Below are 25,876 nucleotides of genomic sequence, written 5' to 3'. Positions count from 1 at the left end.
TGGGTGAAAAAGTTTTTTCTCACCTCAGTCTCGCCCAACATTGGGAACATTTTCCCTGCATCTAGCTTGTCCAGTCCTTTTATAATTTTATATGTTTCTATAAGACAACCCCCTCATCCTTCTAAACTCCAGTGAATACAAGCCTAGTCTTTTCAATCTTTCCTCATATGACAGTCCCGCCATCCCAGGGATCAATCTCGTGAACCTACGCTGCACTGCCTCAATCGCAAGGATGTCCTTCCTCAAACAAGTCTAATGGAGTTATGGAGTGATGGAATCTTAGAGTCATATGGCATGGAAACAGGCCCTTCGGCCCAACTTGCCCACACCGGCCAACGTGTCCCATCTACACTAGTCATAGGGTGATACAGTGTGGGAACAGTCTCATTCTGCTCCTATCACAGAGGGCCCAGTGGAGGTTCACGAGAATGATCCCAGGAATGAGTGGGTTAACCTATGATAAGTGTTTGACGACACTGGGCCTGTACTCGCTGGAGTTTAGAAGGATGAGGGGAAACCTAATGAAACTTCTCGAATAGTGAAAGGCCTGGATAGAGTGGATGTGGAAAGTCGAGAACCAGAGGTCACAGCCTCAGAATAAAAGGACGTTCATTTCGGAAGGAGATGAGCAGGAATGTCTTTAGTCAGAGGGTGGTGAATCTGTGGGATTCTTTACCACAGACGGCTGTGGAGGCCACAAGTCAGTGGATATTTTTAAGGCAGAGATAGATAGATTCTTGATTAGTACAGGTGTCGGGGGTTATGGGGAGAAGGCAGGAGAATGGGGTTAGGAGGGAGAGATAGATCAGCCATGATTGAATGGTAGAGTAGACTCGATGGGCCGAATGGCCTAATTCTGCTCCTGGAACGTATGAACATGGTAAAGCGGAGATTGATAGGTTCTTGATTAGTTAGGGTGTCGGGGATTGTGGGAAGAAGGCAGGAGAATGGGGTTGAAAGGGAGAGATAGATCAGCCATGATTGAATGGCGGAATGGGCCGAACGGCCTTATTCTGCTCCTATCACTTATGAAGGAACTGCAGATGCTGGTTTGAAACAAAGAGAGAAAGACAAAAAGCTGGAGTAACTCAGCCTGACAGGCAGCATCTCTGGAGAGAAGGAATGGGTGACGTTTCGGTTTAAACCAGCATCTGCAGTTCCTTCCCACACACTAGTCATGTTACTGCCCAGGGAGCATGCTGAGGGAATGAGACAGGTGCCTCACTGGGGCAGAGTTATTCTTTGAACGGCTGTTGATTTATTTGTGTGCTTCACTCTGATGTCCATGGGAAACGGCGCAAGGTCCCCCCCCCCCCCCCCTCATCGCCCATGAAGCACGGGAGAAAATAAAAAAATACAAATTCTCTCTCTCTCTCTCTCGCTTTCTCTATAACGTACTCCAGTATGCTCCTCTTAAAAGCTGTTTAAACCTTGCTGCCCCTTTTATAAGTCTGAAAAAACGGTCTGCTTTGTTGCACAGAGCGGGGATTTTTAATGGCCTATGTGGAACTTTTACAGAGGGTGACATTTGACCCCTTGTCAATAATGTAGATGTGTGGAATCTGGGATCAGGGAATTCCGCCCTTGAAACTCCACACAGCTAATTCAGGATGCTGAGGGGATGAGGAGAGGTTTAACTGCTTGCTTTATCGATGAAGAATTCTCACCTTGTTGCTTGCTTTGGTAATTGACTTCTACTGATGTGTGTATACTGGAGGGTTCTCTATCTCAGCCGGTGTACCGCACCTTGTTGCTTGTTGGAGACCCCATCCCCCCCCCTCTCTCTCTATCCACCCCTCTCCTCTCCTTTGACCTGCTCTCTCTCGGTTCAAGCCCAGGCAAGCTCAGATCTAATCAGATCCAGATGAAGACGGCTCTGAAACTGTACAAATGGGTGAAGGAGGTGGAGAAGCAGTCAGTCTCCACCGAGGCTGGAATTCTTCATCCATAAAACAGGGGGGGGCGATTTATCACCCGTCTACTGTAGCGACTGGGAGGCAAACGTCCGTACAATGAACGGCAAGGCAGGTCTGGGCTGGCGGGGAGCCTGAAAAACCTCAGTTCAAATCCAGGTTACTGTTTCGAAACAAACAAAAAAAATGTTCTCCAGCCTCACACACAATAACGGGCTAAATGGAAGAAAGACTGGATAGACTTGGCTTGTACTCGCTAGAATCTAGAAGATTGAGGGGGGGTCTTATAGAAACTTACACTTACACCTACTGTTCATAGCAAAAGGATTTGAGTATAGGAGCAGGGAGGTTCTACTGCAGTTGTACAGGGTCTTGGTGAGACCACACCTGGAGTATTGCGTACAGTTTTGGTCTCCTAATCTGAGGAAAGACATTCTTGCCATAGAGGGAGTACAGAGAAGGTTCACCAGACTGATTCCTGGGATGTCAGGACTTTCATATGAAGAAAGACTGGATAGACTCGGCTTGTATTCGCTAGAATTTAGAAGATTGAGGGGGGATCTTATTGAAACTTACAAAATTCTTAAGGGGTTGGACAGGCTAGATGCAGGAAGATTGTTCCCGATGTTGGGGAAGTCCAGGACAAGGGGTCACAGTTTAAGGATAAGGGGGAAATCTTTTAGGACCGAGATGAGAAAAACAGAGAGTGGTGAATCTCTGGAATTCTCTGCCACAGAAGGTAGTTGAGGCCAGTTCGTTGACTATATTTAAGAGGGAGTTAGATGTGGCCCTTGTGGCTAAAGGGATCAGGGGGTATGGAGAGAAGGCAGGAACGGGATACTGAGTTGGATGATCAGCCATGATTATATTGAATGGCGGTGCAGGCTCGAAGGGCCGAATGGCATACTCCTGCACCTATTTTCTATGTTTCTATGTACATCAGATGCAGCATCAAACCCAGGCCCATCTATTTATTCCCTGTTGATGCCAATCAACCTGCTAGAATCGGTCATTTTCTCGAAAGCTGCATAATTGGAACCAGAGGCAGGGATTTGATAAATTGCCGGACTCTAAAGGAATGTTAGATCATAAATTTTCGCCGCATATTTCCAGTTTTCTTGTTTTGTTTCTTTGTTGCGGTGGTTGTCGGAGCAGAGAAGATTGCAGGTCCAATTTTAGAAAGAAAACGTGCCGAAACTTTGCCTATTTCCTTCGCTCCATAGATGCTGCCGCATCCGCTGAGTTTCTCCAGCATTTTTGTCTACCTTCGATTTTCCAGCATCTGCAGTTCCTTCTCGAACAATAGGTGCAGGCGTAGGCCATTCGGCACCTCAAGCCAGCACCGACATTCACTGTGATCATGGCTGATCATCCACAACCAGTACACCATTCCTGCCTTCTCCCCATATCCCCTATCTTCAAAAGCCCTATCTTCTAGCTCTCTCTTGAAAGTATCTAGAGAACCGGCCTCCACCGCCCTCTGAGGCAGAGAATTCCACAGACTCACAACTCTCTGGGTGAAAAAGTGTTTCCTCATCTCCGTTCTAAATGGCTTACCCCTTATTCTTAAACTGTGGCCCCTGTTTCTGGACTCCCCCAACATCGGGAACATGTTTCCTGCCTCTAGCGTGTCCAATTCCTAAAACCCCTGTCCCACGGTACGAGTTCATTCCAAGAGTTCTCCCGAGTTTGCCCTGATTCGAACTCGGAGATTTACGGTAATGGCCACTCGTCGGTACTCGGGGCTCTCGTGGACATTTATCAACATGTTGAAAAATCTTCACGAGTCTTCCCGTGCTTACCTGCCGTTAGCGAGTCTTCCCGAGTACCTGCCGTTAGCGTTACGAGCCGGTAAGAGACGTCCCCGAGCTCCGACGTACCCGCTACGTTCATTCTCCGTGCTTACCACGAGTTTGATTTTTTTTAAACTCGGGAGAGCTCTTGGAATGAACTCGTACCGTGGGACAGGGGTTATAATAATCTTATATGTTTCAATAAGATGCCCTCTCATCCTTCTAAATTCCAGAGTGTACAAGCCCAGCCTGTTAATAATCAGGCTATTTCTTCAGGGTGAGCTTACAGGTAAATCTCAGCTCCCATTCCCATTACGTTTGGGTTCATTATTGTCACCTGTAGCGAGGTACAGTGAACAGCTTTGTTCTGCGTGCTGTCCAAACAGATCAGATAACACTACACATAAATACATACAAGTCGAACTCCAGTCCAACAGGTGGAGCAAAGGGGAAGATACAGAGTGCAGAATATAGTTCTCAGCATTGTAGCGCATCAGTTCCACAGACAAAGTCCAATGTCCACAATGGGGTAGAGGTGAATCGGACAGCACCCTAGCTTATGGAAGGGCCGTTCAGAAGCCTGATAACAGAGGGGAAGAAGCTGTTCCTGAGTCTGGCCAGGATTGTTAGGCCTGATTCTATGGATGGAAATAGACCCTGTCAAATTAAATTGTGTGAACAAGCCCTTCGGCCGAACTTGAAGTGTGAAAACGCACACCTCCAGATCCAGAGACAGTTTCTTCCCAGCTGTTATCAGGCAACTGAACCATCCTACCACAACCAGAGAGCAGTGCCGAACTACTATCTACCTCATTGGTGACTGTCAGACTATCTTTGATCAGACTTTGCTGGCTTTACCTTGTACTAAACGTTATTCCCTTATCATGTATCTGTACACTGTGAATGGATCGATTGTAATCACGTATTGTCTTTCCTGCTGACTGGTTAGCGCGCAACAAAAGCTTTTCACTGTACCTCGGTACACGTGACAATAAACTAGACTGTAAAAACATGCCCACGCTGACCAACATGCCCCAACTACACTAGTCCCACCTGCCAGCATATTCACTTTTGCCCTCTAGACCTGTCCTATCCATGTACCTGTGCAGATGTTTCTTAAATGTTGCGATAGTCCCTGCCTCAACGACTTCCCCAGGCGCTCCAAGGAATTAAGTCTGAGTCTAGTCAACCTCTCCCTTTAGCCCAGGGGCTCGAGTTCTGGCAACATCCCAGTAAATCTGCTCTGCACCCTTTCCAGCTTGACAACATCTTTCCTTTAACGTGGTGCCCAGAATTGAACACATCTCCGGCCTCACCAACATCATATATAACTGCAACATGACCTCCCAATGTCTATACTCAGTTCATAAGTTCATAGTGTGTAAGTAGGAACTGCTGATGCTGGTTTAATGCGGAGATAGACATAAAAAGCTGGAGTAACTCAGCGGGACAGGCAGCAACTCTGGAGAGAAAGAATGGTTGGTGTTTCATAGAAAACATAGAAAATAGGTGCAGGAGGAGGCCATTCGGCCCTTCGAGCCAGCACCGCTCGAGACACTTCTTCAGTTCATAGGTTCTAGGAGTGTAATTAGGCCATTCGGCCCATCAAGTCTACTCCGCCATTCAATCATGGCTGATCTATCTCTCCCTCCTAACCCCATTCTCCTGCCTTCTCCCCATAACCCCTGACACCCGTACAAACAAGAATCTATCTATCTCTGCCTTAAATATATCCACTGACTTGTGGCCTCCACAGCCGTCTGTGACAAAGAATCCCACAGATTCACCGCCCTTTGACTAAATAAATTTCTCCTCATCTCCTTCCTAATGGAACGTCCTTTAATTCTGAGGCTGTGACCTCTGGTCCTAGACTCTCCCACTGGTGGAAACATCCTCTCCACATCCACTCTATCCAGGCCTTTCACTATTCTGTACATTTCAATGGGCCCCCCCTCATTCTTCTAAACTCCAGCGAGTACAGGCCCAGTGCCGACAAACGCTCATCGTACGTTAACCCACTCATTCCTGGGATCATTCTTGTAAACCTCCTCTGGACCCTCTCCAGAGCCAGCACATCCTTCCTCCCTGCCACTTTTAAACCACGAGGGGTTAAAGAGCGGGCGACAAAGAGATATATTTCACAGAAAAGTTATTATAATTAACAAAAAACATCCTAGCTCATCTGGGCTAAGGTTGGAATCCTATCCAATCACAATTCATGTGCACACTCGATTGAAATACAAAGGGCAGCGTGATGGCGCAGCGGTAGAGTTGCTGCCTCACAGCGCCAGAGACCCGGGTTCAATCCCGACTACGGGTGCTGTCTGTACGGAGTTTGCACGTTCTCCCCGTGACCTGCGTGGGTTTTCTCCGAGATCTCCGGTTTCCTCCCACACTCCAAAGTCGTGCAGGTTTGTAGGTAAATTGGCTTGGTGTAAATGTAAATTGTCCCTAACGTGTGTAGGATAGTGTTAGTGTGCGGGGATCGCTGGTTGGCATGGACTCGGTGGGCCGAAGGGCCTGTTTCCGCGCTGTATCTCTAAACTAAACTAAACTAAACTAAAATCTCCCTGCACACTGATTTAATGCAGCTGTTAAGCTGTTTATTTTAAAAAGGCTAACAACAGCATCAATATAACGCACCAAGATATTCTATGTAAACTCATTAATCAGTGAGCTACAAGAGGGAATTAACCCATGTGGGGAACTCCAGAATAGTTAGCTCTCAGTGGAGGATGAAAGATTTGTATCGAAGATAGACACAAAAAGCTGGAGTAACTCAGCGGGACAGGCAGCATCTCTGGAGAGAAGGAATGGGTGACGTTTCAGGGCGAGACCCTTCTTCAGGCTGGTTCGGGATAAGGGAAACGAGAGATATAGACGGTGATGTGGAGAGATAAAGAACAATGAATGAAAGATATGCAAAAATGTAACGATGATGAAGGAAACAGGCCGTTGTTAGCTGTTTGTTGGGTGAGAACGAGAAGCTGGTGCGACTTGGGTGGGGGAGGGATGGAGAGAGAGAGGGAATGCCGGGGTTATTTGAACTTAGAGAAGTCAATATTCGTATTTAATGCTTGCCAGACAGAATGCACCTATGTTAACCACGGTGGCTCAGCGGTAGAGTTGCTTTCTTAAGGGCCTGTCTCACTTAATGGCGTTTTCACGACATCATTTACGCGTCACGACGCATGGCGCGCGGTGAGATGTGGTGGCGTAGGCAGTGACAGGATTTGGGGTCTCAAAATGACGCCCACATGGGTCAGGCCCTTTACAGCGCTCACAGCGCCAGAGACCCGGGTTCGATCCCGACTACGGGTGCTGTCTGTACTGAGTTTGTACGTTCTCCCCGTGACCTGCGTGGGTTTCTCCAGGAGCTCCGGTTTCCTCCCACACTCCAAAGACGTGCAGGTTTGGAGGTTAATTGGCTTTGTATAAGTGTAAAATTGTCCCTAGTGTGTGTGTAGGGTAGTGTTAGTGTGCGGGGATCGCTGGTCGGTGCGGACTCGGTGGGCCGAAGGGCCTGTTTCTGTGCTCTATCTGTAAACTAAACTAAATATATGGGGACTGCGGTGTTTTTTGACTTTATCGATCTTCCGGATCTGCTGTAAGTAATGGCCAATGTTGGCCCGATTTACTAAGGGGATATGCACCTCAACATTAAATGCATGTCTTTTCGGTCAAACTGTTAATCAGGCAGCTGGCGGTAGTGAGTTACGGCCAGTACAGGCAGGGGCTGCGTACATGGACATTACTGACATCAGAAACAAAAACAAAATGAACAAGGAACAACAGTTAGTCATTCAATGCAAAGGAAAAAAATGGCCAAAACTGCTGGCCTCCTCTCTGGGGGGAAATTCATGTCAAATTCTGCTGTCTGTCAGGATTAAATGCCCATTTGGTTTTTACTAACATGTGGTTTGAGGACAAAGCATCTCAAATCACTCCTGCTCCGAACAAAGAGTCTAAAGTTGCTGGTTTAAATGCCTCAATCGCCGCTCTTAATGTGAAAGTGCCAGGGTCACATGGTAACTCTGATGGCTCCTATGCTGCTCAAGTCAAGTCAACTTTATTTGTGACATACACAGACAAGATGTGCAGTGGAATGGAAGTGGCAATGCCTGCGGATTGTGCAAAAACAACACAACACAACACAACAGAACCAGTATTTACATTAAAACAAGACACAACAGTATTTACACCCTGGTGAGATCAGAGTTTACAATCCTGACGGCCTGTGGGAAGAAACTCCGTCTCATCCTCTCTGTTTTCACAGCATGACAGCGGAGGCGTTTGCCTGACCGTAGCAGCTGGAACAGTCCGTTGCTGGGGGGGAAGGGGTCCCCCATAATGTTGCTGGCTCTGGATCTGCACCTCCTGGTGTATAGGTCCTGCAGGGGGGCGAGTGTAGTTCCCATGGTGCCTTCGGCCGAACGCACTACTCTCTGCAGAGCCTTCCTGTCCTGGGCAGAGCAGTTCCCAAACCAGATTGTGATGTTTCCAGACAAGATGCTTTCTACAGCCTTCAGAGTAGAAGGACTGAAGGATCCTCAGAGAGACTCTGTTCCTTGTTCCCTCGTCATGTCCACACTTGCTTGAACTGAGCAACGCCAAGCAGTTTGTGGACAGAGGGGTTTTGTTTAAATCTGTGAAAAGGACCCTTGCTTCACTCTTACCCCCTCCCCACCCTCTCTGCCCCCTCAAATTTACGCCACTTCAAACAGGATCGAGTGCAGTGTGAGAGCAGGAGGGGACTGGACACTGCACGACGGGACATTGTTTTTTACCGGCCCGTCCCACTTGGCGATGTTTTTCAGGCAACTGCCGGTCAGCGGCTGTCGTAGTCGTCGTGTCAGGTCGCCGAAAAACCGGCGACAACGTACGTCGTCCTGGCGACAACCTACGTCAGGAGAAGTCACGCTACGCTCATTGGCGTCAAACCCACTGTCGCCAAACATGTCGAAAATTTAGTGGCGACCAGAAAGACGCTACGACCTTTTTGCGCGACTGAGGAGACGACTGTCGGCGACCACCAGCGAACATGTGGCGACAAACTAGTCGCCTAAAAAATCTCCTAAGTGGGACAGGCCCATTACTCACCAACTCCATCACTCCATTTGCGCCCAACCCCCCCCCCCCAATCGCGGAATTGCAACATTGATTGACTATCGATCATCGTCACAGAGGCAAAAGGCCAATGGCAAAGCCTAAGCTAGCTAATCGCAGGCTTTTGAGTGTTCACTGGTTACATATGCACTGTTGAAAAATGTCTCTCTTCCAGCACGTTGATCTGATTACAGCGTTAACCTGCGCTGCACCACAGTAATACTGCAGAAACAGGGAACTGCAGGAGAACATGGATAGGTGACGTTTCACAGAGTGCTGGAGTAACTCAGCGGGTCAGGCAGCATCTGTGGAGAACATGGATAGGTGACGTTTCACAGAGTGCTGGAGTAACTCAGCGGGTGCAGCAGCATCTATGGAGCTAAGGAAATAGGCAACGTTTCGCGCCGAAACCCGGAAGGGTTTCGGCCCGAAACGTTGCCTATTTCCAGAAGGGATTCGGCCCGAAACGTTGCCTATTTCCTTAGCTCCATAGATGCTGCTGCACCATAACTCAGTGGGTCAGGCAGCATCTGTGGAGTACATGGATAGGTGATGTTTCACAGAGTGCTGGAGTAACTCAGCGGGTCAGGCAGCATCTGTGGAGAACATGGATAGGTGACGTTTCACAGAGTGCTGGAGTAACTCAGCGGGTCAGGCAGCATCTGTGGAGAACATGGATAGGTGACGTTTTGGGTCGAGACCCTTCTTCTGACTGATTGTAGCAGGGGTGGGGGAGGGAGGGAGTAGAGAGAGCTGGGAGAGAGGAGGGACAGGACAATGACTGGCAGCTAATAGGTGGATTCAGGTGAGGGGGTTCATTGATTGGCAGGTGGTTGGACAAAACGAGAGATGAAAAAACCGAAGGTGTGAAAACAAGGAGCATATTTTTTGAGCAAATTTGCTGCTTACAGATTTCATGCTGCATTTAGAAACATAGAAAAATAGGTGCAGGAGTAGGCCATTCGGCCCTTCGAGCCAGCACCGCCATACAATATGATCAAGGCTGATCATCCAGAATCAGTACCCCGTTCCTGCTTTCTCCCCATATCCCTTGATTCCGTCAGCCCTAATTTCTTATACTCAAAGAATATAGTCATGGAGTGATACAACACGGGAAAGGCTCTTCAGCCAACCTGCCCACCCGACCAACATGCCCCATCTATACTAGTCCCACCTGCCCACCCGACCAACATGCCCCATCTATACTAGTCCCACCTGCCCACCCGACCAACATGCCCCATCTATACTAGTCCCACCTGCCCACCCGACCAACATGCCCCATCTATACTAGTCCCACCTGCCCACCCGACCAACATGCCCCATCTATACTAGTCCCACCTGCCCACGCCGACCAACATGCCCCATCTATACTAGTCCCACCTGCCCATGCCGACCAACATGCCCCATCTATACTAGTCCCACCTGCCCACCCGACCAACATGCCCCATCTATACTAGTCCCACCTGCCCACCCGACAAACATGCCCCATCTATACTAGTCCCACCCTGCCCACCCGACCAACATGCCCCATCTATACTAGTCCCACCTGCCCACCCGACCAACATGCCCCATCTATACTAGTCCCACCTGCCCACCCGACCAACATGCCCCATCTATACTAGCCCCACCTGCCCACCCGACCAACATGCCCCAGCTATACTAGTCCCACCTGCCCACCCGACCAACATGCCCCATCTATACTAGTCCCACCTGCCCACCCGACCAACATGCCCCATCTATACTAGTCCAACCTGCCCACCCGACCAACATGCCCCATCTACACTAGTCCAACCTGCCCACCCGACCAACATGCCCCATCTATACTAGTCCAACCTGCCCACCCGACCAACATGCCCCATCTACACTAGTCCAACCTGCCCACCCGACCAACATGCCCCATCTACACTAGTCCAACCTGCCCACCCGATCAACATGCCCCATCTATACTAGTCCCACCTGCCCACCCGACCAACATGCCCCATCTATACTAGTCCCACCTGACCACGCCGACCAACATGCCCCATCTATACTAGTCCCACCTGCCCACGCCGACCAACATGCCCCATCTACACTAGTCCCACCTGCCCACCCGACCAACATGCCCCATCTATACTAGTCCCACCTGCCCACCCGACCAACATGCCCCATCTATACTAGTCCCACCTGCCCACGCCGACCAACATGCCCCATCTATACTAGTCCCACCTGCTAGTGTCCAGTCCCTGTGCTATCCAAATGTCTTTTCAATACTGTTATAGTCCTTGCCTCAACCATCTCCTCTGGCAGCTTGTTCCGTACACCCACCACCTATATACCCAGTGACTTTCTTTCAAATGTATTTGCAATATGATGTCCCGGAACATTCTGGAATGGACATGAAAGCCCATCGTAGAAATGTATTCATTTTAACAGATAGGGATGAACATCATTTCACAAAACAAATTTGGCCTTACGGTGGCGCAGCGGTAGAGTTGCTGCCTCACAGCGACAGAGACCCGGGTTCCATCCCGACTACGGGCGCTGTCTGTACGGAGTTTGTACGTTCTCCTCGTGAGCCGCATGGGTTTTCTCCGAGATCTTCGGTTTTCTCCCACACACCAATGACATACAGGTTTGTAGGTTAATTGGCTTGGTACAAATGTAAAACTGTCCCTAGTGTGTGTAGGATAGTGTTAGTCTGCGGGGATCGCTGGTCGGTGCGGACACGGTGGGCCGAAAGGCCTGTTTCTGCGCTGTATCTCTAAACTAAACTAATCTAAATTAAAACTAAACTAATCTAAACTAATCTAAACTAAACTAAACAATGAGAGAGGATAGACAAAAATGCTGAGGAAACTCAGCGGGTGAGGCAGCATCTATGGAGCGAAGGAATAGGTGATGTTTCGGGTCGAGACCCTTCTTCTGTCACCTATTCCTTCGCTCCATAGATGCTGCCTCACCCGCTGAGTTTCTCCAGCATTTTTGTCTTCCTTCGATTTTTCCAGCATCTGCAGTTATTTCTTGAACAAAGAGGGAGGTCACCTTTGTATATTCCTACTATAAAACGGCATGTGGAAGAAACATACTATGCTACATATGATTAGTGACACAGGTTGCTGGAGGCCTGAAGTTTCAAGAGCTATACCCCATCTCTGGCCACTCTTCACTTCACATCTTCACGGCAACATGATCTTGCAATGTCAGAGTGTGTTCATCTACCTGAGTGCTTCATTTCCTTCACAACATACAAGCTATATTGGAGAGCATTTGTCTAATATTTTACAAGCACTTGTTGGCCCGCATTTATACTGCTCCAATCCCCCAAGGGCAATGCAGTAAAACTACAAAATCATCTCCTGATGTTGTGGAGAATGTATCCTTGACTGAGGGGTCAGATAGTGTTCCCTTTTATTTTCTCTCTGCTATTTCCCCCCCATTTCAAGGACTTTATTCAACAATTGCATATTACAGTGCGCATAAGTGTTGAATGATTTAAGATTCAAGATTCAAGAGAGTTTATTGTCATGTGTCCCTGATAGGACAATGAAATTCTTGCTTTGCTTCAGCACACAGAGCATAGTAGGCATTAATTTGCCTCATATTGTGTTTTGAATTGAATTCTGTCTTTACTTTGTGTACTAGTCATGTCTCTACTATTTATTTCATTCCCCTTACATGTTTTTCCTCTACCTGCTAAATTTTTGTAAGGTGTCCTTGAGACTCTTGAAAGGCGCCCATAAATAAAATGTATTATTATTATTATCTGTCTTCTTAGTTGATTGTCTATCAGAGATACTTTCTATCTGCCGGTCCCTCTGTCCCATCTATTTATTCACGACTTATTTATCTGCAATATTAATCTGTATACCTACAGAATAAAATGTAACGTACCGAATAGTGAAAGGCCTGGATAGAGTGGATGTGGAGAGGATGTTTCCACTAGTGGGAGAGTCTAGGGCCAGAGGTCACAGCCTCAAAATTAAAGGACGTTCCTTTAGGAAGGAGATGAGGAGGATTTTCTTCATCAGAGGGTGGTGAATCTGTTGAATTCTATGCCACAGAAGGCTGTGTCTATGGATATTTTTAAGGCAGAGATCGGCAGGTTCTTGATTAGTACGGGTGTCAGGGGTTATGGGGAGAAGGCAGGAGAATGGGGTTAAGAGGGAGAGATAGATCAGCCATGATTGAATGGTGGAGTTGCCTAACTCTGCTCCTATAACCTGTGAACGTATGAAATAAATAGTTTCTGGTAGGTCATACATTCACTCAAAGATTCCATGATTCACAAATCAGGGTGGCACGGTGGTGCAGCGGTAGAGCACCAGAGACCCGGGTACGATCCCGACTACGGGTGCTGTCTGGCACGGAGTTTGCACGTTCTCCCCGTGACCTGCGTGGGTTTTCTCCGGGTGCTCCGGTTTCCTCCCACACTCCAGAGACGCACAGGTTTGTAGGTTCATTAGCTTCGGTAAATGTCAAAATTATCCCTCGTGCGTGTAGGATAGTGTTAATGTGTAGGGATCGCCGGTCGGCGTGGAGCTGGTGGGCCGAAGGGCCTGTTTCTGTACTGCAACTCTAAACTAAACTAAACTTCAAGTCTGAAGAAGGGTCTCAACCCAAAACGTCGCCCGTTCCTTCTCTCCAGAGATGCTGCCTGTCCTGCTGAGTTATTTGTGTCTCCCTTCGATTTCAGAATCAGAATCACAATCTGACTTTATTCACCAAGTATGTTGTGCAACATATGAGGAATTTCATTGGCCAGGTCAGTCATACAATTAAAAGCAACAGATCACTCAAAAACACATTTTAACATCAACATCCACCACAGTGACTCCTACACATTCCTCACTGTGATGGAAGGCGAAATAAAGTTCAAGTCTCTTCCTTTGTTCTTCCTCGGTCATGGGCCTCTAGCCCTCCTTTGTCGGGACGATCTTGACTCCCGTAGCCGGCGGCGTTCGGGCCCTCCGCGTCGAGGCGTTCAGCTCCTGCATCGGGGGGGATGTCAGCTCCCCCGCACTGAGCGATCGAATCTTGCGTCGGGCTGGACAAACCTTCCGCGGAGTTGGAGCTCCCGACTCGGCCTCTCCTGAGACTGCGAGCCCTTATTGGTAAGTCCGCAGGCCGCGGTGGGAGTGATCCCAGGCAAGGGATCCGCTCCGATGTTAAGTCCGCGCCCCGCGGTGGGCCTCACGACAGTGTGAGGCGGCCTCCAGCTCCATCGATGGTAGGCCGCAGAGCCCGGAGAATGTGATCCGAAAATTGATCACATCTCCGGGAAGGTAAGGACTTGAAAAAAAGTTTACACCGATCCCCCCCCCCCGCCCCCCTCCCCAAATGAACAGACTGCCGGCAGGGCTGGCCATCTCCCCGGCACCCCTGGTGCTCTTTGAACCAGCATCTCCAGTTCTTACCGAAACTAAACTTCAAATCTACAAGACTGATCCTCGGCCTATACACTCTGCTGGCATATACGGCCATAAGGGATAGGAGTAGAATTAGGCCATTCGGCCCATCAAGTCTACTCCGCTATTCAATTACGGCTGATCTATCTCTCCTTCCTAACCCCCTTCTCCCCATAACCCCTGACACCCGCACTAATCACAAATCTGTCCATCTCTGCCTTAAAAATATCCACTGACTTGACTCTTTGTATGAGTTGAACTGAGCTGTTGTGTGGAATATGATGTTTTAACGGGGTAAAATGATGCAGGGTTATCTTGTAACAAATGTGGGTCCCTGACAAGACAAAGTGAACAGGCCACAATCTGTGAGGAGAGGAGACAAATCATCCTCTCCGACAATCTCCGCCACTGATGCCCCCCAAGGTTACGTTCTCAGCCTCTACTATTCTCCGTATACACTCATGACTGTGCAGCCAAATCCGAATCCAACTCCATCTACAGCACAAATTAAAGATAATTTGAATAGTCGGGGAAGTCCAGAACTAGGGGTCACAGTTTAAGGATAAGGGGGAAATCTTTTAGGACTGAGATGAGAAAAACTTTTTTCACACAGAGAGTGGTGAATCTGTGGAATTCTCTGCCACAGAAGGTAGTTGAGGCCACAGTTCATTGGCTATATTTAAGAGGGAGTTAGATGTGACCCTTGTGGCTAAAGGGATCAGGGGGTATGGAGAGAAGGCAGGTACAGGATACTGAGTTGGATGATCAGCCATGATCATATTGAATGGCGGTGCAGGCTCGAAGGGCTGAATGGCCTACTCCTGCACCTATTTTCTATGTTTCTATGTTTCTATGAGATAGGCACAAAAGGCTGGAGTAAGATGGGCCAGTGGAACGTGGACAAGTGGGGCTAGCTTAGCTTTCCCTGCGTTAAAAAAAGTTATCCCTGAGGTTCCTCTGAAACCTCTCCCTTTCCACCTAAAGCCTGTAGCCTGTAGTTTTAGAATCCTTCATTGGAACACGTCTCCCCATTGATTCAAAACGCTCCTAGTTGGAGCTACAGCAGTGTTTTTTCTGCATTTATTGACGTGTCCATTAATTAGTTCAATGATTCTGACCCTTGACTGAACCGCCCATGATCACGTTTACTTCAGTGTCTGCACATTTACACTTTAGAAAGACGTGACCCGAACTGATGGCCTTGTTCCACGGTACGTGATCATTCCAAGAGCTCTTCCGAGTTTAAAAAAAATCAAACTCGTGGTAAGCACGTAGAATGAACGTAGCGGGTACGTCGGAGCTCGGGGACGTCTCTTAGCGGCTCGTAACGCTAACGGCAGGTACTCGGGAAACGCGGTAAGCTCGTGAAGACTCGTGAAGATTTTTCAACGTGTTGAAAAATGTCCACGAGAGCCCCGAGTACCTACCAGCGGCCATTACCGTAATTCTCTGAGTTCAAATCAGGGGAAACTCGGGAGAACTCTTGAATTAGCTCGTACAGTGGGACAGGGCCAGGAAGAGCAACACTGAATGTCCGATTGTAACCAGCAACACCTGAGAAATTAAACTCTTTCATTTTTTCTCTCTCTCTCAGGTGCAACGCCGGTCATTCCGCCAGTCACGTATTATATAGGGGCGTCACGGTGGCGCAGCGGTAGAGTTGCTGCCTCACAGCGCTAGAGACCCGGGTTCCATCCTGACTACGCGTGCTGTCTTTACGGAGTTTGTACCTTCTCCCCGTGACCTGCGTGGGTTTTCTACGGGATAGACAATAGACAATAGGTGCAGGAGTAGGCCACTCGGCCCTTTGAGCCAGCACCGCCATTCAATGTGACCATGCCTTCTCCCCATATCCCCTGACTCCGCAATCTTTAAGAGCCCTATCAAGCTGTCTCTTGAAAGTATCCAGAGAACTGGCCTCCACCACCCTCTGATGCAGAGAATTCCACAGACTCACAATTCTCTGTGTGAAAAAGTGTTTCCTCGTCTCCGTTCTGAATGGCTTACCCCTTATTCCTAAACTGTGGCCCCTAGTTCTGGACTCCCCCAACATCGGGAACAAGTTTCCTGCCTCTAGCGTGTCCAAGCCCTTAACAATCTTATATGTTTCAATGAGATAACCTCTCATCCTTCTAAACGCCAGTGTGTACAAGCCCAGCCGCTCCATTTTGTCAGCATATGATAGTCCCGCCTTCCCGGGAATTAACCTGGTGAACCTACGCTGCACTCCCTCAATAGCAATAATGTCCTTCCTCAAATTAGGGGACCAAAACTGCACACAATACTCCAGGTGTGGTCTCACTAGGGCCCTGTACAACTGCAGGAGGATCTCTGTGCTCCTATACTCAACTCCTCTTGTTATGAAGGCCAACATGCCATTCGCTTTCTTCACTGCCTGCTCTTCCTGGTCATCGGTTTCCTCCCACACTCCAAAGACGTACAGGTTTGCGGGTTAAATGGCTTGGTATAAAAAAGTAACATTATCCCTCGTGTGTGTTGGATAGTGTTAATGTGCGGGGATCAAAGCAGCAAGATGAGATTAGTTTAACCCGGCATCATGTTCAGTATGAACCTTGTGGGCCGAAGGGCCTTTTCAAAGCTTGAAGGCCAGTTTATTGTTGCACGTATCAATTAAGATACAGTGAAATTTAAGTTACCGCACAGCCATACTAGGTGAGAAGCAACAAGACACACAACCACTAAATTCTAAAGAGTTAGATTTTCAGATAGGGTCACGTTTCATAACAAACTTCAGCGTTGCTCCTCATAATAAATTAAATTATGATGAATGAAAATCACTGATGTTTTGAGCCTCTCTTTAGTCTTGTGTATCACTTATTAATTAATTTTTCACCTCAGGGCACAGGACTCAACCCAATTCAGACAGGCCTGCTTAGCGCTTTGAAGAACAGGCGGTTCTTAATTCTGCATGTGCATCTGGCCCCCGTGGCGAATGCCTTGTTTTCTCTGGCAGTCTATCAGCGAGTCCACATCCATCCACTAACTCGAGGCCTGTTGCCAGGGCTCCTTATCTCCACTGATCAAAATGGATATTCCCCAAAGCGTTGCACATTCCGTTCTAGACCTCTCCGCTAGAGTTTGTGCATGCTTAGTTTTAGTTTGGTCAGTAGGAGACATAGAAACATCGAAACATAGAAAATAGGTGAAGGAGTAGGCCATTCGGCCCTTCGAGCCTGCACCGCCATTCAATATGATCATGGCTGATCATCCAACTCAGTATCCTGTACCTGCCTTCTCTCCATACCCCCTGATCCCTTTAGCCACAAGGGCCACATCTAATTCCCTCTTAAATATAGCCAATGAACTGGCCTCAACTACCTTCTGTGGCAGAGAGTTCCAGAGATTCACCACTCTCTGTGTGAAAAAGGTTTTTCTCATCTCGGTCCTAAAAGATTTCCCCCTTATCCTTAAACTGTGACCCCTTGTTCTGGACTTCCCCAACATCGGGAACAATCTTCCTGCATCTAGCCTGTCCAACCCCTTAAGAATTTTGTAAGTTTCTATAAGATCCCCCCTCAATCTTCTAAATTCTAGCGAGTACAAGCCGAGTCTATCCAGTCTTTCTTCATATGAAAGTCCTGCCATCCCAGGAATCAGTCTGGTGAACCTTCTCTGCACTCCCTCTATGGCAAGGCCATTCGGCCCACCGGGTCCGTGCTGACCAGCCATCCCCGCACACTGACGCTATAACCTACACACACTGGGGACATGTTTTACATGTACACCAAGCTGATTAACCTACACACTTGTACTTCTTTGGAGTGTGGGAGGAAACCCGAAGAAAACCCACGCAGGTCACGGGGAGAACGTGCAAACTCCGTACCGACAGCACCCGTAGTCAGGATCGAACCTGGGTCTCCGGTGCTGCAAGCGCTGTAAGGCGGCAATTCTACCGCTGCGCCACCGTGGTTCCCAACATAATTATAAATATAATTGTTATCATCTCATTTATAAGTACATCATAATTCAGTAACAGATGCACACATACAGAATTAGACCAGAGAGCAGCGCTGAACTACTATCTACCTCATTGGTGACCCTCGGACTATCCTTGATCGGACTTTGCTGGCTTTACCTTGCACTAAACGTTATTCCCTTATCATGTATTGTCTTTCCACTGACTGGTTAGCACGCAACAAAAGCCTTTCACTGTACCTCAGTACACTTGACAATAAACTAAACTGAACTAGATGTCCCTTAAGTTTTCAGTGATTGAGATGGTACTTTAAATTCATTCATTGTAGAGGCAGAACCAGGCCATTCGGCCCATCAAGTCTATCCCACCATTCAATCATGGCCGATCTATCTCTCCCTCCTAACCACATTCTCCTGCCTTCTCCCCATAACCTCTGACACCCGTACTAATCAAAGTTATGCCCCTGTCCCACTTAGGAAACCTGAACGGAAACCTCTGGAGACTTTGCGCCCCGCCCAAGGTTTCCGTGCGGTTCCCGGAGGTTGCAGGTGGTTGCCGGAGGTTGCAGGTAGTGGAAGCAGGTAGGGGGACTGACAAAAACCTCCGGGAACCGCACGGAAACCTTGGGCGGGGCGCAAAGTCTCCAGAGGTTTCCGTTCAGGTTTCCTAGGTGGGACAGGGGCATAACTACTTACATGATTGTGCAAACTTCATTCATTCTCCCCGTGACCTGTGTCAGTATTCTCCGGATGCTCCGGTTTCCTCCAACATTCCAAAGAAGAGCAGTTTTAGGCTAATTGGCCCTCGGTAAATTGTCCCTACTGCTTTGGATAGACCTGGTTTATAGGGTGATTGAATGCCGGCACGGACTTGGTGGGCCGAATGGCCTGTATCTCTAAACTAAACTGAACTAAAATACTGTCGGTATCAAGAGAAATTGTCTTAAATCTGCTATGAATAATTGCTTTTTCTTGATTCATCTTTTAACTTGGCTTCAATGAAAAGAACTTGAAGACACGGCCTGAAGGAAAACTTTGACCCAAAACGCCAACTATTCGTGTTCCCCACAGACTCCAGAATCTATCTTGGATAGATTTCTCATAAGAGCAGCACGGTGGCGCAGCGGTAGAGTTGCTGCCTCACAGCGCCAGAGACCCGGGTTCGATCCTGACCTCGGGTGCTGTCTGTACGGTGTTTGTACGTTCTCCCCGTGACCTGCGTGGGTTTTTTCACCGAGATCTTCGGTTTCCTCCCACACTCCAAAGACGTGCAGGTTTGTAGGTTAATTAGCTTGGTGTAAATGAAAAATTGTCCCTAGCGTGTGTGTAGGATAGTGTTAGTGTGCGGGGATCGCTGGTCGGCGCGGACTCGGTGGGCCGAAGGGCCTGTTTCCGCGCTGTATCTCTAAACTAAACTGAAGATGCTGCCTGACCCGCTGAATTACTCCAGCACAAGGGTCCTTTTCTGCATTAACCAGCATCTGCAGTTCTTCACTTCTGTAACAAACAGAGGTGTCATCCTTGCCCTTAGCCCACATCTCCAGAGACACTGATAGACCAGCCGACGTCATTGGAGGCTCCAAGAGACATCCAGTCAGTGCATAATCAGCAGATGAGCCAATGTACCTCAAAGCAAGAAGGGTTTCTGAAGAAGGGTTTCAGCCCAAAACGTTGCCTATTTTCTTCGCTCCATAGATGCTGCTGCACCCGCTGAGTTTCTCCAGCATTTTTGTCTACCTCAAAGCAAGGGATGGCTCCGACCTCCACAGACAATACCTTTTGGATCCTGCTTCTGTGGAGTCTGCATGTTCTCCCTGTGACCTCGTGGATTTTCTCCAGGTGCTCCGGTTTCCTCCCACATCCCAAAGACGTGCGGGTTTGTAGGTTAATCGGCCCCTCTGTCAATAGCCCCCTCGTGTGCAGGGAGTGGATGAGAGAGTGGGATAACATAGAACTGGTGCGAGCGGGCGATCGCTGGTCGGTGTGGACTGGCCATTCAGGTGATGCGGGGAGCTCGATTTTCCCCTGCTAATCTTGCCGCTTATTTCTGCATTACACATGTGTGGGATTGAACCAGCCAGTAATGACATATGGCAGCACTTTGGTGAACCTTCCTCTCCAAGTTGAACTTAGACCGGAAGCAATTAAAATTGAAACACATTCACCAGTCGTAAATAGATGCATATTTTCTAGATTTGATCCAAAGGCTGCCTGATGTGAATGACTTGAAAGTTGTTCCTACCTGGTTCTGCAAAACCGCATCAAAAGTTTAATCTTTCAGCTCCATGGTATTAAACCCAGTCACTGTTAATAACCCAGATATTTAGCGTTGCTTATTTCCAAGGGAGAAAGGGACGAAACTATAAAGAATTGATCCTCATTCTGTGGGTCAGGCACTAACGTGGACCCACGTGGGCCTTGGCTCTCCTTAAGACATTTGGTTCCATAAAGCTTATTCACAATGGATTTGAGAAAGCGGATGCAACACGCATACATTACCTCGCAACACATGAATGAATACGTTTACTGGCCAAGTATTCACATACAAGGAATTTGCCTTGGTGCTCCGCCCACAAGTAACAACATGACATACAGTGACAGTTAGGAATGACACATAAAACATTAAACATTAATAATAAAACATTATCGATTAAACATGGGAATTAAATAAAATACCAGATCAAAGGGAGGCTACAGATATTTGGCTGTTGAGTAGAGCAACTACTCGTGGATAAAAGCTGTTTTTATATCTGGCTGTGGCAGCTTTGACAGTCCGGAGTCGCCTTCCAGAGGGAAGTGATTCAAAGAGTTTGTGGCCAGGGTGAGAGGGGTCAGAGATGATCTTGCCCGCTCGCTTCCTGGCCCTTGCAGAGTACAGTTCATCAATGGGGGGAAGGTTGCATGTAGCCCACATACAACAAGGGGTCAGTTTCTACATGCCTTTAGGACAAGGATTGCTTTCAATTCCAGATACTTTGAGAACAAAAGATTAGATCATGCTCGAAAAAGCTGACTGCAATTGTGATGTTTGAGGGGACTAGGTGATTTGAGCAGGATTAGGCCATTCGGCCCATCAGGTCTATTCCACCATTCAATCATGGCTGATCTATCTCTCCCTCCTAACCCCATTCTCCTGCCTTCTCCCCACAATCTCTGATGCCTGTATGTCATAGTCATAGATAGGTAATAGGTGCAGGAGTAGGCCATTTGGCCCTTTGAGCCATTCAATGTGATCATGGCTGATCATCCACAATCAGTACCCCGTTCCTGCCTTCTCCCCATATCCTCTGACTCCGCTATCGTTAAGAGCCCTATCCAGCTCTCTCTTGAAAATATCCAGAGAACCGGCCTCCACCGCCCTCTGAGGCAGAGAATTCCACGGGACAAGGCAGAGCTTAAATGGATCTAATTATTAATAAAAACCTGCAAACTTGAAAGATGTGAATATATTGCCTACCTTGCAATCCTAGATGTTACAGATGGAGTAACTGGATGTCAGAGCTCTTCATTAAACCACCCCCCTCACCTCAGCACGAGTGTCAGGCTTTGTTTTCAAGAGTCTTATAACTGGAAGATTTTAATCTGCTGAACAGCAAGGCGACGGAGAGAGAGAGGAGAAAAAAAACAATGTAAGCATGAAGTGGTCTGATCTTGTCAGCCGGCAATCTCCACAGCTGTCTCTGTAGATCACACTTGCAACCCTTTCCTCATTAGGCACTGTACGAGGTGATCCTCTCCTCGAACACAGCCGCGCGGTGCCCCCTCAGTCAGCTCCCAGCTCCGTCAATGTACTCAGATGCAGAGTTCACCTGTCCTAGGATTCATAGGTGAACTGGGCAAGGGGCACTGGCAAGAACTAGTCACTTTCCTGTGCAGGAAGGAACTGCAAATGCCGGTTTTAAACTGAAGGAAGACACAAAACGTTGGAGTAACTCAGTGGGATAGGATAGCATCTCTGGAGAGAAGGAATGGTTCCCGAAACATCACCCATTCCTTCTCTCCAGAGATGCTGCCTGTCCCGCTGAGTTACTCCAGCTTTTTTTTTGTCTATCTTTAGTCACTTCCCGGCCCTGAAATACTAAAAAAATTGACCGAGTTGACATATCCCTCATTCCCTAACGCCTGTTCAGTTCTGCACGAGATCAGTACAGTTCAGTTCAGAGTCATAAGGTCATAATAGGAGTAGAATTAGGCTGTTCGGCCCATCAAGTCTACTACGCCATTCAATCATGGCTGATCTAACTCTCCCTCCTAACCCCATTCTCCTGCCTTCTCCCCATAACCCCTGACACCCGTACTAATCAAGAGTCTCTTGCCCGGAGAAGCTGAATCGAGGACTAGAGGACATAGGTTGAAGGGAAAAAGATTTAATGGGAATCTGAGGGGTAAACTTTTGGGTGGGTGGGTGGATGGATGGGTGGAACAAGCTGCTGGAGGAGATAGTTGAGGCTGAGACTATCCCAACATAAGTAAGACTAATGGGCCTGTCCCACTTAGGCGATTTTTTGGGCGACTACAGGCGACTGCCGCAAAACGTTCAACGTGTTGAAACCATTTTTGGCGCCAGTGGCGCCAGTTTTTACTGTTGTAGGTTGTCGTAGGTTGCAGCCAGGTGTTGTAGGTTGCCGCCAGGTGTTGTAGGTTGCCGCCAGGTGTTGTAGGTCGCCGCCAGGTGTTGTAGGTGAATTCCATTAAAATTAGTCCCTGGCAGTCGCCTAAAGAGTCGCCTAAGTGGGACAGGCCCATTTGACATGTACATGGATAGGACATGTTTGGACAGGCTTGGAGGGATATGGGCCAAAGGCAGGCAGGTGGGACTAGTGAAGCTGAGACATGTTGGCCGGTGTGGGCAAGTTGGGCTGATGGGCCTGTTTCCACACTCTGTGACTATGTCTCTGTGTCTGTGTGTGACTCTGTGTGTGACTCTGTGTGTGACTCTGTGTGTGACTCTGTGTGTGACTCTGTGTGTGACTGTGTGTGACTCTGTGTGTGACTCTGTGTGTGACTCTGTGTGACACTATGACTAAACCACTTTCCTGTGAAATGCTACAAAAATAAACTGCACTGACCTGTCTTTAAGACTCATAACATAAAACTAGAGGTTGTACATAGAATGGATTACGGTATGACATAGTTGGCACCTAAAATTAGGTGCCACTGTATTGTTTTGTATTGTATTAACTTCTAATAAAATAAACAAAAACAAAAAAAAAAGATAACTTTAAGACTGGCAATCAAATCTTGATTATTTCATCTGAACATAAACTGAAGTTCATGTTAACAAATGATAGGAGCAGAATTAGGCATTCGGCCCATCAAGTCTATTCAAGAGTCAAGATTCCAGAGTGTTTTATTGTCATGTGTCCCAGTAGAACAAGGAAATTCTTACTTGCTGCAGTACAACAGAGTATGGAAACATAGTACACTGTAAACAATATCATAAACGACAGAGCAAATAAAAGTTCAGTATGAAAAGTTCAGACATGAAAAATGAAACGTTCAGACATGAGCACAAATGCACGTGTAAGAAAGAACTGCAGATGCTGATTCATATCGAAGGTACGCACAGAATGCTGGAGTAACGCAGCGGGACAGGCAGCATCTCTGGAGAGAAGGAATGGGTGACGTTTCGGGTCGAGATCCTTCTTCTTGGTTCTTGGTTTCTTGGTCCTCCAAAATATTCCAAATGGAATTTAAACTGGAGGAGGTGGAGGGAGGGATTAAGCCAGAAAGGGTTTTTGGGAAGAAAGAGCTACCTTAAATGTAGTTGCATCTGGTTGGGTAACTATAGTAGGGTGGAGACTATTCCATGCTTTAATTGTGCGGGGGAAGAACGAATTGCTGTACACATCTGTCTTTGTAGCTGGAATCACAAATTGGATCGAATGCCCTCGTCTGCTCCTAATTGGTTTGGGTTTGGTGTAGGTCTTGTAATCTATGTCGAGCTGACCATTTAACATTTTGTAAAAACAGGTCAAACGGTGAGCTTCACGTCTGTCTTGGAGAGGGTTTCACCCCAGTGAATTCAGAAGTTTGGTAACACTCGCTTCTCTCTCATAGGTGTTAGTAACAAACCAAGCTGCCTGTCTTTGGACACGTTCGATGGAAGAAATGTTTTTATTTGTGTACGGGTCCCGTTCTTCAGACTCCGAATTCAGATTCTTGACAGTCTGACAGTGTGTGTGTCTCGACCCGAAAAACATCACCCATTCCTTCTCTCCAGAGATACTGCCTGTCCCGCTGAGTTACTCCAGCATTTTGTGTCTACGCACAAATACATAGATTATATATATATATATATATATACTAGACTAAATGGGACCCGTTGGTCCCTGCATCACATGGGAGGGCTGGTCCCCCAAAGCAATATTCCACCTCTCCACCAATTCCAATATTGGTGGTCAGTGGGGGGGGGGGGGGGTTCTACAGTGCTAGTGTGGGTGTTGTTGGCTGCAAGGACTGGTTTCAAGAGGGCTAGTATGGACATTGTGGGCCGAATGGATTCTTGGGATGGCAGCTCAGTCACTCAAGCCTGATGTGCTGGCAGCTCACTCACTCACGGCTGGTGGGCTGGCAGTTGACTCATGGCTATTCCATGAAATTCCATTTCAAGCAGGGTGCAAGGCCATCAAATTTAAGTGCAGTTTCATACCATTTCAAGCAGGGTGCAAGCCCACTATAGACAGCGAGTCGTGACCTCTCCCTCCTCCATCTTGCAGAGACTGAGCCACGCCCACACTTCCACGTTTTATAGTCCCTCCCCCCCCCACCAGAAGGGGTGTGGCCTTCTTGACGTGATTGAGAGGAGAGAGAAACTCATCATTTTTTTAACACTAATAACTCTTTTATTTTTTATCGATGGGAAAAATCCTCGTCACATGATGAGCGGAGGGGGACTGAGTAAGATGGCCAAAGATCACAGATGTAGCGTTTTTTCTAAAATCAATATAAAGCGCAAACAGGAAGTGGTCAAGATTAGACTTTTAATTATATAGAAGGCAAGGCAACTTTAATTAGGCAAGGCAACTTTAATTAGGCAAAGCAACTTTAATTAGGCAAGGCAACTTTAATTAGGTAAGGCAACTTTAATTAGGCAAGGCAATTTTAATTAGTCAAGGCAACTTTAATTAGTCAAGGCAACTTTAATTAGGCAAGGCAACTTTAATTAGGCAAGGCAACTTTAATTAGGAAAGGCAACTTTAATTAGGCAAGGCAACCTTAATTAGGCAACACAGCTTTAGCATTTCCAAACCAAAGGCAACATAGCTTTAGCATTTCCAAACCAAAGGCAACACAGCTTTAGCATTTCCAAACCAAAGGCAACACAGCTTTAGCATTTCCAAACTATATTTTCAAACCACATTAAGAGCACTGACAGGTCAGTAAAACCACTCACAGTTTAGTAGACATGTGTTCAGCGTTATTCACAGCTCAGACTGAGAGACGTGACCCTCTCGCTCCCCCATCTTGCAGAGGCTGACTGAGGCACTCAACACTTCCGGGTTTTATAGTCCCTCCGGAAGGGGCGTGGCCTTCAGGAGAGAGAATCTCAACATTTTTAAAACACTAATAACTCTTTTATTTTTCATCGATGGGAATAAACCTCTGCACCTGATGAGCGGAGGGGGACTCTGAGTAAGATGGCCAAAAATCACAGCCGTAAGTGGTAGCGTGGATGGCCTACCCCTGCACCTATTTTCTGTGTTTCTATGTTTCTATGTATATCTAAACGCAAGTAAAATTT

This window comes from Amblyraja radiata, chromosome 8, assembly GCF_010909765.2.
Source record: "Amblyraja radiata isolate CabotCenter1 chromosome 8, sAmbRad1.1.pri, whole genome shotgun sequence".
Taxonomy (NCBI): Eukaryota; Metazoa; Chordata; class Chondrichthyes; order Rajiformes; family Rajidae; genus Amblyraja; species Amblyraja radiata.
Note: the sequence above shows the minus strand (reverse complement) of the source record.